Below are 17,924 nucleotides of genomic sequence, written 5' to 3' on the forward strand. Positions count from 1 at the left end.
GTCAATGAAATTATGGTTTATATGTTCTAAAGAATATGAAAGGTTAAATAATCAGCTTGGATATTGAAATATCCAGTTTTCCATTTGAGGATTCACGATTGCAAGATACTTAGGTTTTGGCAAAATGTGAAGGTATTTTCTCCTCAATTTGTTCTTATTTTTTGATCACCTCTGCTAAGCTACAGAAAGATTTCAAAAGTACAATGCCGTGAATTATTCTGGAGCTGGAAAAGGATAATTCTCTCTTCCTCCTTTCCTCCCTTCCTCCCTTTCTTTCTTTTTTTCCTGGACTCTTCTGAGTTTTTGATACAGTGAAGTATTTCTGTGGAGGGAGTTTGTGCCTGGATCATTGTATGACTCCTGGCCCTTAATTTGTGTCAGGATGGAGCAAGTTGACAAATTTGTGTCACAGCTTCAGAAAGGTTATTCTCTCTGTAATCCTATAACTGGCACAATAGAAGAAAGGATAAGGAAAGAGCTGTGACATTACTATGACTTACTTTGCTACTGATACCAGCTATATAATAGTTAGTAGGGCTCTAACATTAATACTTAACTGCTAGATAAATTTAATGAGTACACTTGGTTTATTTGAAACAGCCAGCCTTTGTAAGAAGAAAGCTGACTCACTAAATCTCACTGCAAGCAGCAGGAGATTTTCTGTCTTTGAGCTAAGATGAGACATATCCAGTGAGGCCTTTAAGGAGCGTTTCAGAGTAGTGTTTGTTTCACACAGAAGACATGCTGTGACAGGCATCTTGCAATCAGAGCCCTTCTCACAGAGCTGAAGCAGTTGAAAGCAAGGAGAGGAAAAGAGAGATTCACTTTACAACATGATTAAAATTGCCAAGGAGACAACTGTCCACATCTTGATAATTGAGTGCACCAACATAAAAATCAACCACTATGATAGACAGTACTGCCACAAATTCCAAGAAAGACAAGATATTTGGGAGCAAATTAAACAAGAAAATGCTCTGAATTTATTCTAGCTCTGGGGTTAGGAGTAAATTATTATAGGGATTACAAAATTTAAAGTATTAATATTAAGAGATCTTTACTTATTATAAAATTTACCTCATAATTCCTTTTTCATTTTATTTTTTATGTAAATAATGAATTTTAGGTTTTGTTTTGCCTTTGAAACATACTTGAAGAAACTCTATTCTCCTTTGTGCATTCATCGTTAACCTCTCCCATCTATTTCTAATCTAGTAAATTCAAGAGCAATTATACTACAGTTAAGCAGATGTTTTCTATTTTGTATAACTATCCTTGCTGAATAAGGAGAGAAGATGATATGTATAGGGGTACATTAATATTTTTTGTTAAAAAGTGCTTTACAGGCTAAAGAAAACCCTATAGTTTTCTAAATCATAGTCAAAAGTCAAGAAGTAAAAAATAGGAATCTGATAAACAGCTGTGCTGCACAACTATTCAGTGGAAACAGAATGCTTTACCCAGTAACAATTCCAGAATGAATTTAAAAGAAACAGTAGCTGCTCATTTTCTGTAAGGCTTTAGTTTAACAAGTCTGTGAAATGTGGGTTTTGTTTGTTCTTGTTTCATAACCACAAAAATAAATCTCAAGTGTTTAACTCTCCGATAGAGCTGCAATTATTCTCATAACACTTTTTTTGTGTACCACCAAGCTGTGGTTGCAGTGTATTTTAATGCTAGCAACCGCACCACATCATCTTAATATTCCTTGAGAATCTTTTAAAGAAATGCTGACACAAAATAATAGTATCATTATAATGCTCTTGCTATCAGTTGTTTGTTTTTTTGGTTTTTTTTTTTGTTTTGTTTTGTTTTGTTTTGTTTTTTCCCAAGGTGATCTTAACAGTCATTGCCCCATTTCACAATAGAAGTGCAAGAAGTGCAGCCTGAGCTGTTTGCTTGCCCCAGTCTGGTGCTTTGCACACTGGCAGCTTGCAGACAGAGCGTGTGATTACCACTGACATGTAGACGCAGATTATCCACTGTATTATTCAACTGGAACTGGCATTACCTAAGTAGTTTTCTAGGTTATTTGGTTAGTATAGACTGTATGTCAGAAAAGATCTTGGCTTTTTAGCCAAATGATTGGCAAGCTGAATTACAGATGGTCCAATCTGTGAATTTGGAAACCAGATCCAGACAGCTTCCTGCACTGGAAGACGAACAAGTAGTTTCTTACCTGCAACACAGATAAAGCTTCGGAATATATAGTACAGTACTGTGTTTCATTTATACTTTAAAAATTGATCACACTCTAAGCACATACTGCAAATGTATCTAAGTACTTACTGTGAATGACAGAAACTGGGTCTAACATCCTGAACATCCTGCACTAACTGTTCTTTCTCTATTAATGCACAATTTTAAAAGAAGCACAGAGGTGCTTATCTTTAGACATAAGGATAGGGGACTATCCTTAAAAAGTGAGATTTTTTTGATCCAGAAGCTGGAATGGAAACAGTGACCCAGTCAGCCTGTATTTCTAATTCACAGTCACAGTTCTTTTCCCCACTAGCAGATGTACTCTGATCCATAACCGTATTGCATGCTGAGGTAAGATGTTAAATAATAAGAACTGCTTTTAAATAATAAGGTTATGACACAAACAAAAAGGAACGGGTATCTCAAGATTAAAGATTGCATTTCTCTTTCAATTTAAGCTGCTGTAAAGGAAGAAAGTGATTTGTTGTTGTTTTCTTTATTTATTTTTTTTTTTTTTAAAGGGGGGGAGAAAAAGCTGGAAGCATATCTTAAAAAGATTTTTTTTAATCTAATGTCAGTGTGTATATTTCTAAATAAGACATATTTGTATTTCATTGTAAAAATTGCATGGGGGCAAAATACCTGCTTCTCAGGTGTTTGCTCCATATGTACTCTACTCAAATTATCATCATCTTTTTGCATGTATAGATAGTTAGATAGATAGTGGAGGGACATATTTTAATACAGGTTTCTTTTTCCAGCAGTAGAAGATGATTCCAGTAAAAATATGCTATCTTTATTCAGATGTCCTTGGTAATAAAAAGATAAATATAATCAACTTTATATTTTAACAGTAATCTCTTTACAGACTTTTTTTTTTTTTTTTAAATACTTTAGCATCAGTGGTAATTCAAAAATGTGTTTGAACATAGAACATCATGTGTGTTGTCTCAGCTTCTGTTACATTTCTGCTGTGAAACAATCCTTTTTCATAAACATAGCACTTTCCTGCTTAGCATGTGATCAAGTTCTTTCTGGAGGGAAAATAAGAAATTGTTAATTGCGAGGCACGTTTATGCTGCAGCACTGTGCAAGTGCATGAACTCACACTCATCTAACACAAAATAAAAGGTTATTCTAGTCTGTAATGGAAACCCAGAAGTCTATCTTTTCCAGCTATGAAAAACGGTATTTTTGCACAACTGAAATTGTACTGGAGCCAAACACTACTGAAGTCAACCATATTTAAGAATAAAATATTGGTGACCAAAATCTTCCTTTTTTTTTTTTTTTTTTTTTTTTTTTGCATTTTTGAGATTGTTAATGATATTTGCTATAAACCTACTTAGATTAAGGCTTACTATATTTTAAAATATTAAAAGGCCTATTTTATCCATATCTAAGTGATCATTTCTGTATAAAATAGAAAAGGCTTTCAGTTTACTGTTGACAAAATGTACAAATGTATTCTATACAAACTACATACAAACTTATTTCAAGTCTGTACTATCTAGCATTAAATCCAATAATATAGTTTTACTTAATTTTAATCAACCACACTATTAATGTTAACCATTATTAAGGATAATAAATATGACCATTAATATTAGTGACAATATATTTTAGCTTAAATTTTTATAGGATCTGTGATCTCTACTTGTAAGTTTGCCGTAAAAGGTGTAAAAGTTGTGTTGGGCTGTTCTTACTGTTTTTCATCAAGCAAATGCTAATTTTTTTCAAGACATTAATGTGCTTTTAATAGTTGTAAGCCAGCCTCAGCAACTTATATTGATTGCTAAGTCTTTACTTGACCATTTTGACAAGTAGGAAAACATGCTAAATTCTCCTTGAGGACTGTGTGAGTCGTATGTCCATCCAGAGCTTACCTTTGGATTGTTCACAATCTTTCTGACTCTTGATACTGTACAAGGAATAACTGCAAGTATTGAAGATAGAAATGGAAAAATTAACCCAGTCTGAGAGGATATGTATATGAAACTATGAGTAAGAAAACACGGCGTTGTGTTTAGCAGACTTCATTCTAAAATCAGTAAGATTTCAGATTTTTATCCAACTTTGTAGTTCTGTTTCCACAAATTCCTTTTTCTGGAGGAGAACAGTTAAAAAGTGGGATGCCACTTTTCTTGCAATGTTTTTGAGAATATGAGAGCTTGCTTGAGAGTCCTTGATGGAACTTGCATTTATTGCTGTTGTGTCTGTTCATTGCAGAAAACATATCAGTTGCAAAATGTATTTCTAAATTGCTGTTTGAGAATCTTGAACTAGAAGACCTTCTGGTTTATTTGGTGTGAAAATAATTATAGCTTCATGTGTAAGATATATAATATGTAAAAGTAACATTACATAGATTGTACTCGATTTGTCTGGAAAAAGATGCACAACCCTTACTGAACTGGGTAATTTGCAGACTTGATTTTATATATAACAGACCGATGAGAAGAAAATAAAAATCTGAAAAGTTGGACAGAACAGTTCTGTGAGACAGTACAGCTTTTCTTCTTTCTTTCTTTTTTCGTTTTCCTTTTTTTTTTTTTTTTTTTTCTTTTTGTATGTTTCAACTTGTTCACCTATTCAGCATCAAGTGATGGAACTGTAATACACTGTTCCTTAGTCATATCTAATTACCTTTCAGCAAGACCCTGGTTTGGCCTCCAGGATCTTTTGTGAATATTTTATCTAAATAATTATCTATCACTGAGTAGGTCTCTGGTATAGGTGTGATTCTGGTTATTCCTGCTCTGCCTATTGTGTTCTAGTTAGACTTTTGAAGGATGAATTTTCTGGTTTAATATTGGGCTTCAACAGTTGCATCAGAACAGAAGTTATGTATGACACAGACCTTTGGGACAGATGCTTTTTGGCACTAAATACAGTGAAATTCTGAGTAGTGGTTAATGACAAGAACTATCAATCCATAAATCAGTACCAATACTATGCAATTAAAAATGCTAAGATGTAAGTTAGGAAACTCAGTTCACCAGTGTAACAGGCACAACTTCATTATGAAGTGGAAGGAATAACTAGAGTGGTAGATCTGCAGAAATGACAGCTTCTATGAATAAATGCAAATAAATTAGTCATAAAGTGGTTTGGAGTGGTGGAGGTGATTACTTATTTTTTCAGCAGCAAAGGAAATAGACAAAAGACCATTGCTAACATATAACCACATCTAAAATCTGGCTATATTAGTAGGAGGAGATAGAACAGAAGAAAAGTTTTGTTAGCACACAAAACAGTAGGTGTGTTCTTTGTTAGACAGATACTTTTAGATGATTCTCTAATATTAGTTTAAAAGATTGTAGTATCCTAAATACTAAAAAATGTATAAAATGTTGCCTTCAGCAACCATAGCATGTTATGAATTTGAAGTACGTGCATGCTTGTGTATAACCAAACCTTTAGCAATGACTCCTTTTGTAGATTTCCTTTCTCTAATTCATTGGTAATTTGAGAAGTTGCAACTCTTTGATGTGAGAGGTTGATGTGACTAACTGACAAACAAGATGAAATTGCTCATCTATAACACAACAGTGTTCAACACTTGCTCAACAGTGATGAATTAGCTGAACACTGATCATAGACTGTATTTCCAATGAATATTAGCATTTGACTTCAGACCTTTGAATGTATTACAGACTTAGTGTCATGGGCTCTTGAAAGATGAGCAGTTTCTCACTGGAAACTAAAGTGAAACTATCAGGGTAGTTTTCAAAGCATCCAGCAGATATCACATGTTTGTAATTACGTTACACATTACTCACAGGTATGATATCAAACCAAAGGAAGATCTAGTTAATGTGCAGTCTCCTGTAGATCATTTTGTCCAACAGTCTGTGTTTAGTAAGTCATAAAGGAAGAAATATACTAACATAAATTTCAAATAACCTTTTACATTGAGGCTGTGCTTTTCACTCTGAACTACAAAGATGGATTTTTCCTGTCCTCTGAAAAAACAAACTATTAGATTTAAATTCTGCACATTTGGTCAGTAAAAACTGTTTTGAAGTATATTACATTTCCATTTTAGCATTGAAACTTACAGGTGCTCAGAAGGTTGAACAGTATGTCAGGCTTTACCCTGTGCTCATTTATAACGAGTAATAATCTAACAATCGCAGTGTAAAGCATGCATGAGCTCCTGTAGCAAGATTTGGAATTTTAAGGAAATGCTGCAGATAAAATAATAACGTCTCGTTTGTATTCTTTCAGTTCCTTAGCCACTATTACACTTCATAAAACAACTACAGAAATGGATTGCAAACATGCATCATTTCTGTGTGAGATGTGCAAAGGCTCAATGATCCTTAAATAGTACCAATAATGCCTTTCATGCACCTTATATGATGATGCTGTACCAAGCAAATCACACATTTTATGAAATATGTTTTCAATCCTGTCTAGAAGCACAGCACTACTAAGACCTTTGAGGATAAAGGTAACATTAACTTTTTGTGACTATGAAGACATGTAGATAAATTTTTGTGATCCAATTTTTGTCATCCATCTTGTTAGCTGGAGGACCTGGTGATCCCTTTTTTATAGCTGTATTTTGCTGGAAAACTCACTTTAGAGTTTTCTATTTCTAGTCTGGTGTTTACTGTCATGGGATGTATGTATGAAGTCTGCAATTTGAACAGAAATCTCTGTTTGCAATCTAGGTATTGAAGGATGTTCATCATACAGAACCACACTACCACAGAATTTTCTAGGTTGGAAGAGACTTCAAGATCATCGAGTCCAACCTCTGACCTAACACTAAACCGTATCACTAAGTTCAACACCTAGTCTTTTAAAGACCTCCAGGGATGGTGACTCCACCACTTCCCTGGGCAGCCCATTCCAATGCCTAACAACCCTCTCAGTAAAGAAGTTCTTCCTAATACCCAACTCCCCTGGCACAACTTGAGCCTATTCCCCCTCCTCCTGTCACCAGACACGTGGGAGAATACACCAACCCCCACTTCACTACAGTCTCCTTTAATGTACCTATAGAGAGCAATAAGGTCGCCTCTGAGCCTCCTCTTCTCCAGGCTGAAAAAACCCAGCACCCTCAGCTGTTCCTCATAAGACTAGTTCTCCAGACCCCTCACCAGCTTTGTTGCCCTTCTCTGGACTCTCTCAAGCACCTCGATGTCCTTCTTGTAGAGAGGGGCCCAAAACTGAACACAGTACTCGAGGTGCAGCCTCACCAGAGATGAGTACAGGGGGACAATCACTTCCCTAGACCTGCTGGCCACACTGCTTCTTATGCAAGCCAGGATGCTGTTGGCCTTCTTGGCCACTGCTGGCTCATTTTCAGCCGACTATCAACCAATACTCCCATATCCTTGTCCGCCAGGCAGCTTTCCAACCACTCATCTCCCAGCCTGTAGCTCTGCTTGGGGTTGTTGTGCCCCAGGTGCAGGACCCGGCACTTGGCCTTGTTGAACTTCATACAGTTGACCTCAGCCCATCGGTCCAGCCTATCCAGACCTCCTGCAGAGCCTTCCTACCTTCGGAAGGTGGGGTAGACTCTTGCAGAGCCTTCCTACCCTAGGAAGCCTGGAGGCTCAAATCCTGTTCCTTGTGGATCATATGGATAAGGAAGTCTCTGGTAATAGGAAAAACTTATTTCATAATATTATTCTCTGTTCTAAGAGTTGCACGTACATATTTAGATGCAATTCTGTACTGAAGTTCAAATTTAGTTCTTTTGTCTTGCAGAAACTTCTTGGTGTCTTTCCAGTGAGAGTAAAGACTATCTACATTTGTAGGTTTGCATCATGCACCCATCACTGTGATATCTAACACCAGCTGTTGACAGAGTGGTTTTATCCTCTAATATTTCCCCAAAGCTGCATGAAACAAACCAGAGGATCTAGAAATTGTATGGCACACATAAATTGTATATAACTCTGCTGCTTCCTAGGATTTTATATTGCTGTTACATGGATTCTAGCGTCTCCTGTCAGAGATAACCCTCTGTCATTGAAACCAAAGTTGAAGCCAAAGCATTCTTTATTGTGAGAACTGTTCACATACACATATAACTTGCTACACCATGGTATTTTATGCTAGCTTAAATCTATGAGTTTATTACTAGCTATACAAAATTTCTATTGAAGAACTTGAAGTCTTGCATTAATGTAATTTGCATAAGTAATGTAAGGCAGGGGAAGAAAAATGTATCAGTCTGAACCAATGATACCTTTGCACTGTGCGTTGTTATTTTGCTAATGGAATAGTTCCATAATTGACATGGTGTGTTGATTGAATTGTAGATAAATTATCTGCTGAGTCAGATGCCCTTCTTCTGGTGGGCTTTTCAATATCTAACTGAAAAATGTTACATTTTGACTTATTAAAGTTGTTTTGTTTGGCTTTTCATTAAGTACTTATTCGTTTAACAAGACAGAATGATGTACAGCAGTTCCATATTAAGCCTGAATTATATGATCACTGTCGGTAGTGGCCATGATCTACATGTAGAGTCTGTTAAGGTTTTAAAGCCAAATATTCAGAAGAGGGTAAAATAAGAATCAAGACTTCTTGTGTAATCTCAATTTGGTGTATTTTGCATATACTGTATGCTATTCACTTCGGTCAAATCTTATTTTTCTACACATCTTGCTTATGTAGTCATAGAATCAACAGTGTGGCTTGAATGAGTGGCCTTTCAATTTTTATTTTAAATCTGTAGCAGGTGTTCTCTACTATGCAATTATTGAACCTTATTTAAACACTGGTCTGAATAAAGACTATGATTCCTCCTCCTCAGTACTTCCTTGGTCCTGACAAAGAGAAGTAAGGAGCACAGTAGAGGTGGAGATAAAGGCTGCAGTTGACACTAGCACAGTTGGCAGTCAGTGATCTTTGGGATCACAATCTAGTTTATCTGAGCAGAGGAATAGGGCTGGGGCATGATGTTGGAATCTAGCTACGTATTTCTAACAAGTCTACTAAAGAGACTTACATGTATGTATATGCCCACTTGGCCAAGCGCTGCCTCCAGAGCCACTGTTTGATGTGTGACAGCTGAGACAAGAAAATATGCTTAATCTTTGCCAACTGGCTGGCCAACCAGTGCACATGCACCAGAAGTTGTTCAACCAGTATAAAAATTAGAACGGATTGATAAGAATATGAGGCTGGAATATATAACCAAAATATAATTGAGGCATCTAGTGCCCCACTTCCTTTCTTGAGTAAAGCTTTCTCCTTTTAAATGAGGTGTGGTAATTTAAGAAGGATCCATTATAAAAAGAACAGCAAAATTAGTGAGATTTCCTTATCAGTTTAAGTCTGTGTTTCAAAGCATGTACATGTCAGAACTTTCAAATGACATTATCGGGTTTATAGCTAAAGTGGAGAGAGAAAAAAAAAAAAAAAAGCTTGAATGGCTGCTTATAAAAGGATATCTTGGTAATGTATTCTTTTAAAATTTGTATCTGTCTGTAATTCTTATTTACACAAATGGAAATCTGTTTAGCAAAGTAAATGTGGTTTCTGACGTTAAAATAAATGAAATGTTAGTATTCTATTTTTAAAGAGATTTAGGAGTTCTCCATTGATGGTAGACAATTATTCAGCTTCCATTCTAAATTCTCTATTTTTCACTGTGTAGGACATATGCTCATCTATATGCATATATATGCATATTTATCTGCCTTTTTAACGTGGACAAATTGTGTGCATTGAACATATGTATATATAGATACTTACATCTCATATCTCACTGACTCACAGCTTAGTTTTGCTTAATTCAACATTTTGTCAAGGAGACTGTCAGAGCAGTTCCTCAGTTTGTTGGGGAAATACTCATGGAAGACAGTCGTGTGATTGGAAATGATGAAGAGCGAAATGCTTCAAGTCCACCATGGATATAAGCAAACAAAACTGAGTTCACTGTTTAGCTTTTAATCTGCAGCAGTCTATGTTCATTCTCTAGCTAAGCTGCACACTCTGAAACTCTGAACAGTTCCAATGAATTCAGTGGGTCTACTCTGAGTGAGGGAAGTTAAGTAGGTGCATAAGTGTTTTCAGGCTTTAGGCTTTACAAGCTTTCATAATTAGTACTCTAGACAACATTAATTAAAGAGTACTTTAGAAAGAATATAGCTGTTTAAACCTCTTCAGTGGTTTGCATCTTATTCAAGGATCCCAATCAATGCAACACATGGATAATCCATTCAGAAAATGAGGCTGCTTTAGTATGATTATAGTTAAATATAATCTGTATACATCTTTGCAGTTGTATATAACAAACCCAACTTTATAAAGTCATTTCAGTTCAAGAATATAAATAAAGGATAGTAATAACGAAAGACAACAAATATTTTCTATTTTATTATAGAGTTTCTTGCAAGTATTGTAATCTATGGTAATCAGCTATGATGAAGAGGCAGGATTTCCTGGGGCTAGCAATATCTCTTATTTCCTTTTTTAGTCTTGGGACAGAGTTAGAAGTTTGTGTCTATCTCACTCATCCTCTTGTTACTGTATAATTGAGGAAAAATTAAAAATATAGCAATGATTAATAGCTGTAAAATGCTTTTATGAACAAAAATGCTTTCTGAATTGTTAAGCATTGTGTTATATCTCATTTATTGTGAAAAGGCTGTTTTGATTTTTCTTCTACTGTATGTTTTATGTAATACAGTCTTCCTACTTCAAAAAACCATCTTCAGATGTAACAAATCTTTCTATGTACGATTGAGAATTAAAATTAATGTATGATTGATTAATTAAGATAGTAGCTCTACTTAAGGCTTAAACACAATTTTAATTTTTGATACTACTTGCCTTTTATGCTCTTTTCTTCACATATTGAGGTAATTTCCAAAAACAGTGATGAAGAAAATCACTGCATCTTACACTTGATATAGCAGTAAAGGCACAATAAAATTTGACCTGTCTTGTATTTAGTGTGTCTTGATCAGAAATAGGACAATCACTCAGAACAAATTATTTTGAAGCCTAAAGCAGAGAGGATATAATCTTTAAACACAAAACTACCTGATGGGCCTTTAATCACCTTACAATTATGAAAGATCTCTGTCTATTACTGAAAGAGGAACAAAAGACAGAAATAGAAATAAAGACAATGGCAAACTAAAAGTGGAGAAATGTGCATGTATCTCCTGTACTATTTAAATACTCAATGCCTACTACTCTACAATAATGGGAAAAATCCCAAAAAGACCCTACAAAGTTTGAGTGTCTGCTCGTTTTCCTGTAATTATTCCCTCTGAGAAAAAAAAAAGAAAAGAAAAAAAAAAAAAAAAGGTGGTCAACCCAGAGTACCTGTGGTAATGTGTCTCAGATGCTAGCAAGCAGACAATGTGGGCTTGGAGTGCCAAAGAAGGTAGTACTGCAAAAATCCTTTGTGCTGAGATGGACTTACTGAAGACCACAGAAACTTGCATCTTCAAAATACTAATCATATTCCTCCAAGAAGGTGGACAAAGATGTACAATTCTGTAGTTGTTCAAATGTTTTTTCTATACTTTCTTTGAAAGACCATTTTTAAGTATGTATTTTCAACTTCCTCTCTGCATTGCTCCCACATATTCTACTTAGTTAAATGAGAGCCAACATTATAAAATCCTGATTTGGAACGATACAGTAATTATTAAATAGGTAAGATTGAATCATCTTTTTTTTTTTTTTTTTTTTTCTTTTTCCTCTAGCTTCAACTCTGTGTCATTGACTGCTGATTATAAATACTATTAGTGAAACAGAAATCAGCACAGTGTACTTGAGTTACTTTTCAAATAAAGGTTTTTTTTCAGCAGTCAGGTTCCCCATAGGCTTTTAATCAAGGTTATGGGAAAGTCCATAAACGTTCTGCTGAATATTTAACAAGCTGGAGGTCATAGCAGACATGAGATCCCAAGGACAAGTGAAATGAGATTGCAATCAGAAGAGCAGAGGAGACCTGGAGATAAGTAAAGCTTTGTCCACAGATAATATCTAACAGAACAAACACCAGAGTCACGTTTTCAAGCTTCTTTTGTGAGACTTAATTTTCCCAGTATAAACAGCCATAAAAGAGGGTAAATAGAAATGGGTGGTTGCACTGGTTTTAGTCACTGAATTTAATCAAAATGGTGATTGAAATCCAGTCTGAAAAAAGTCTAAAAAATTAAGACATATGATTACAGTTACACACCTTGCTTTTTAACAGACCTGATATCCTACTTCCCTAACACCTTTTTAAAACAAATTCTGTAATCAAATTCTATTTTACTGAACTGTAATAGCTGTAGTTAGCAAAGAACTTCTGTGTTAAATCTTTAGAAGTGCACTATTTTTAACAGTACGGTTGTGACAATACTTTTTGGTATACAACAAATGGGAAAGCAATCTTGTAGAAACTATTATCCAGGCCTATGCAGGAGCTATACCAATGTAATTATAATACTCTGTATAATGTAGAGATTGGATATTCGGAAAACTTACCTTTAATGTCAGGCTGACACAAGCACATACACTTCTGCAGACTGTAGGCCTGTAGCTGTCTCATTTTGCCTCTTGAAGAAACCTGCTAAAATTAATACACAGTGTCTCAAGCAAGCGTGCTTCCATCCACAAAAGCATGGAGAAGACACTGGTGAGGGTACGTAGAGGCTATGTTGAGTTTGTACCCTGGGCTGGCTTTGCAGCAGCAGAGCGGAGGCAGTGGTGAGAGCTGCTTGCAGGGGCTGCGTGGGGCCATGGGCTGTGGTGAGTGTTTAGGAGATGGTGTCAGCTTCCAGCCTCTGCTTTTTTGGTGATTCTTGGAATTAACTGCCCAGCGACGTTCTCTTCCCATTAGTTGTTGGAATTTTAGATGTACATTTTCTGAAACTGATGCTTTGTTTATTCTTCATTTGCAGCAAAAATCACTAACATTTTTAATGCTTGGCAATGTAGTTTCACAGCCTGCTCTGATAATGAAAGTCTTTGAAATAGGAGCATAGATACAAATTTATATTATAAAACCAAGTTTTTCTATGGCTTTTTAACTGTTTTTGTTTTGTTTTTGTTTTGTTTTGTTTCGTTTTTTCCCTTTGTGTGAGAACTGTTAAAAATTTTTGTCCTCAAAAAATCTGCTGAACTTCAAACTGGGATTTCTGTTAATGTAGAACTGTATGGCAGTAAATCTGGCTATATTAGGTAGAATGTACTCATAATATTGGTTTCATCTTACTTATCATAAAAGAAATCCTGATACTAGCTATGCCATGATAGTTGTTTTCTTTTCTTACAGAAGGTACTGATAAGGATCCCAAATATTAGGGACTTTGTGACGATACTTGTTGGCCCACCATGATTTCCAACACAGCCTCTTGTAAATCTGTCTCTAATCTCACTGCCACTCATGCAGTACAGCTGGACTCTGTTTCCCATGCACAGAGACATCCAGGGCCTCACACTGGAATGATGAACAAATGATGCACTTCAGGAGAAGATATTTTTGCAATAAGCTCTTTAAAAGCAGAGAAGAAAGCACCTGTTTGGGTATTTTCCTTTGCCAGACTGGCCTGATTTAATGAGGGGAGACTTCTGCATGGGGTCATGCAAAATGAAGATAACTTTTCCTATGCAGAGTTGAGAGGGCATGATTCATAGCCCTGTGGGTTTTGATCATGCTGTCATAACAGATCTTTGCCACTATGTAAATAACTTAATATTAGAAAAAAAAAAAAAAAGAAAAAAAAAGCATTATTTCTGATGTTTTTAAAAATACAAGAACAACTTTGTACATGTTTTAATTGTAGTCATAAGATAGCAATCAAACATTGCAATAATGAAATGTCTGTGATATAAATGCTGAAAAACTTAAGGAAAGGTTGGTTAATATTGAATGTAATCTCAATGCTTCACTTGTAAAAAATTCATGTTTCACTTGAGACTGTAGTGCTTTCAAATAGAAATGCTGAAAATAAGTGCATTGTAAATATCCATTTTATACAGTTTGTTCACATATCTTTTACCAGTCTAAATCTTTTTGCCAGTTTTTTTTCCATACTCAAATGTTTCATGTTTTCCATATCTCAAAGGAAAAAAAAAAAAAATAAATGTTTTTGCTTAGGAAATTTAAAGTAGTTTTATATGGTTTCATTTTATTTTATGAGTCACTAATAAAATGTATCTGGATTGATAATATGAAGTTGTAGTCTGATAAATTAGTTACAAAAATATGAATATGCATGTTGTATAATAGGAAAATTGATAGGTAGTTACATAGGAGGGCAGTCAAGCAGAGAAAATGATAGGAATTTTCAGAAATGAATTTAACAACACAAATTATGTATACATAAAAGTAATGTAAGAATAGATTATTAAGGAGCTTTATATGATTTCTTTTGACCTATCTAGGAGCTGGATTTTCCTTGCAGTTATGGAAAAAAAAAAAAAAAAAAAAAAGAATTTTGATTTAGAGGCAGATATTAAACAATTAATTAATGAATATCTCCACACCTCTGCAAATCTCCTTTCAATTACTAAGTTTTCAAAAGAACTTATGAAAGAGATGGATATTTGAAAATTAAACTCACAATTCCAAAAGTAGAACATAAGATAAAGCTAAGAACAGTCCTAAAATAAAAATTAGTATAGAAATAAATCTTCAGATGTATTTTTCAAAGCTCTGCTGACATTTTTCACTTTTCCAGTCAGTTTGAGATCATTCATTCTCATTATTCTCAAGCATAGATCCAGCAATAGTATAACTCCCTTCACAAACATTTTAGAGTGACTGCTATGCGCTGTTACTGACATCTGAGCAAAATAATAATTAAAAACCAAACAAACAAACAAACAAAAAAAAAGTTATATATCTAAGATTTGTAAGCAGAAAAGATGCATTTCATAAAAAATTAGTCAAAAGATCATCAAACAGACTCATATGAAATGGTTAGGAAAGCTTCTGGTATAACAGTCATAGAAAACGTTTTCTTGGGTTTTGGCAAGAGATAATAGTGACTGACTGAACTTACTGTCCAACTGCAAATGTTAGCTAGGCACATTACAGCCAGCATTAGAAAATCATTTACTGTGCTATCTGAGTAGTAAATGTGACAATGGAAATTGGATTTCAGATTTCAGAGCTACACTGCTTGCCAGGGGCTTATAGCCACTATTGTCCTAGGAATCTTTTTTTTTTTTTAATGGTGCATGAGTAGCTTCCCATTAATTTTGGTGACTTCGTTCTCCTAGCTGCTGCCTATCTTTTTGCTCTGTAATGAATTTCCCACAAAATCCACTCCCATTTCCGTATTTTACTGAAATTTTCTGATATTTTTATAAGTTAAAAATATCAACATTGAAGTAATTATTAGTCTAATGGATGTTTGTGGTCCACAGAAAAGTAGAGTGGAGCATACAACTTCTTTTTCAAATGACAGATCAATCTCACTTTCAAATGAAGTACTTATCATCATTGTCTTTATAAACAAAAAACCTCAATTACATTTACTTTAACTTTTCTAAAAAGGAAAATTAACAACTTGGTATTAGTAAAGGTAATGAGATTAGCTATGTTAAGCTGTACTTAGAAAATGATATAAACCATTTATATGTCTGTGAATTTAAATTTTATGTTGTGCAACCTTGGATAGATTTTAGAATTATTAATATAAGAAGTCCTGATACAACGGGCTAATCCTTGTTATCCTAAACTGAAAATGGAAAGATTTTTCGCAATCATTTAGAACTTGAGCTGAAGGAAGATGCTCTGTTAGATCAACATTTGTGGGAAAATAAATGACAAGCCCCATAGGGAAACGTGAAGCTCTATGATGCTAACATCATAGAGAAAGAAAATATTGCTGACAGAATGAGCTAAAAATTGATCTATAGGCATTATGCTAATGGAAAAAAGGAAATCTTTTTTTTTTTAATTAAAAGTTGCCATTTTTCTATCTTTGATTTTTCCTTTTTTATTACATTTTCTCTTAGATCACTGTGAACTTTTCTTTAATATGCTCACAGACACAAGCACATAATGCTGAACTCTGCCTCCTAATACTGGCAATTAAAATGTTCCTGAAATGATGTGGAAAACACAGATACATATTACCGTTATTCCAGAATGAGAAAATGCTCTTTTTTCATTCAGCACTGGTAATTCATTTTAGAGTAGTTATCAGAAGTTCTAGATAAATTCTCTGAATGGAAGTCTAGAGATGCATATCTGTTGTCTTTCTGAATAGGCTTTGTGCCCATTTTGTGCCAACGGCTGAGGTGTTAGATGCATCCATAAGGATTTCAATTGATCTTTTGTTATTACTTAATATTTGTGATACCAGATGGGAGGAAAAAAAAAAAAAGAAAAAAAAAATGTTATTTTTAAGTCTTCCTGCTGGAATTCTGGAACTAGTACGTGTTAGTTCAAGCTAGACTTTTCAAAACTTTCTATAGTATTCAAACCATATGCACGTGTTGTGAGAAATGAAAGAATATGTATACGCAGGTTGAAAGGGAAGAGTTCCTGATTTTGTTCACTAATAGTATTTAGAAAAGTAATTATCTATCTCCTATAACAACCAAATTTTACATACCTTTTCTTTTTCACCTGAATTCTGTGAAATCTGCAATTATGTGTCCTGTAGCTTTGCTAACATTAGGAAATTATATTGTGTTGCTATAATTATCCACAAGGAGTTTACGATTTGTGAACTGTGAGTAAATGGTACTATTTGATCAGTCATGTTTGTTACTTTCCCCAACTTGTTAAGTGACAATTTCTTTACAGTACAGTTTTGCTTTATGATGACAGTTTTCAGAGCATGGACTATTATTTCATCAACAGAACAGAAACCTAGCTAATTTATTTCACCTATGACCGTACCTGGTAGATGGCACTTGCTATGAGTAAACGCAATGTGAAGACAAATTAATAGCTTGTTATCATTTGCTGAAGCAAGAAATAAGAGATCTGGGAGTCAGCTAAATGAGCAGGACCACTACAATGCTAGAAAACAAGTATCATTTACAGTCAACCCTCAAAATATACTGGTAGATTTCAATCAAGCTGAAATAATTTCCCACAGTAGTTTATCACCTGCAGTGCATTAATAATAGATAAGCATTCAGTGGTGCTTTTAAGTGTGTTTTTTTTTTTTTTTGTTCTTTCAGTGTGATTAGGAGGGCATCCATATTCTGAAATTGAGCATGCTTAAGTGGAGGCATACTTCTGAAGCCTTGTCTTGCAGCAGGGCAAGCAAGAGTCATCATTCACATAACTGTGCATGTGAAAAAGACCTTCTAGCCAGTCAAGTAACTGGGACTTCAACATACATAAGTGATATGTACTCCAGTTTCTAAAGAATCTGAGAGTCTAAGTAAGTGGTGTCCCTTGAATACTGAAGTGAGTTTATTTTTGTTTCATATAGAAATTTTCCAAATAATCTGCATTATATTATCATTGGAGAAACCAAGATGTCCCTCTTTAAGATGCTGAGTCCCTTCAGAATGGTTCAACAAAGTCCTTGTTTCCTGCTGGGTTCAATAGGAGTTTGATCAGGGAGTTATTAGCTAGAGGTAAAGGCTGCTCTTGTCAGAAAGGACTTTGTTTTCTGCAGGATTTGATCTTGCCATGCAGAAGGACTTGCTCATAGAGGACACAGCGAAGCCATTTAGTTAGCTGTAGTTAGCTGTTAGGGGGGGAGGGCATGTGTGTGTGTGTGCGCACGTGCTGTTGTCTTTTTCCCCAATTTGAGGATAATCCAAATGCT

At 34.8% G+C, this 17,924-nt stretch overlaps 1 protein-coding gene and 1 long non-coding RNA gene across 6 annotated transcripts in view; one reads left to right on the forward strand and one right to left on the reverse strand.

The window, feature by feature from the left end:
* The window catches only part of LOC311444171, a 36,091-nt gene extending 22,631 nt beyond the window's left edge, over window positions 1-13,460 (reverse strand). The window contains exon 1 of the long non-coding RNA XR_014697682.1: window positions 12,664-13,460. This is a non-coding gene — a long non-coding RNA (uncharacterized lncRNA). The remainder of the gene's footprint in view (window positions 1-12,663) is intronic.
* Window positions 1-17,924, forward strand: part of PCDH11X (protocadherin 11 X-linked) — a 474,407-nt gene that overhangs the window by 359,568 nt on the left and 96,915 nt on the right. The gene's annotated exons all lie outside the window — the stretch shown is intronic.

Source organism: Aythya ferina (assembly GCF_964211825.1).
Source record: "Aythya ferina genome assembly, chromosome: 13".
NCBI classification, from domain to species: domain Eukaryota; kingdom Metazoa; phylum Chordata; class Aves; order Anseriformes; family Anatidae; genus Aythya; species Aythya ferina.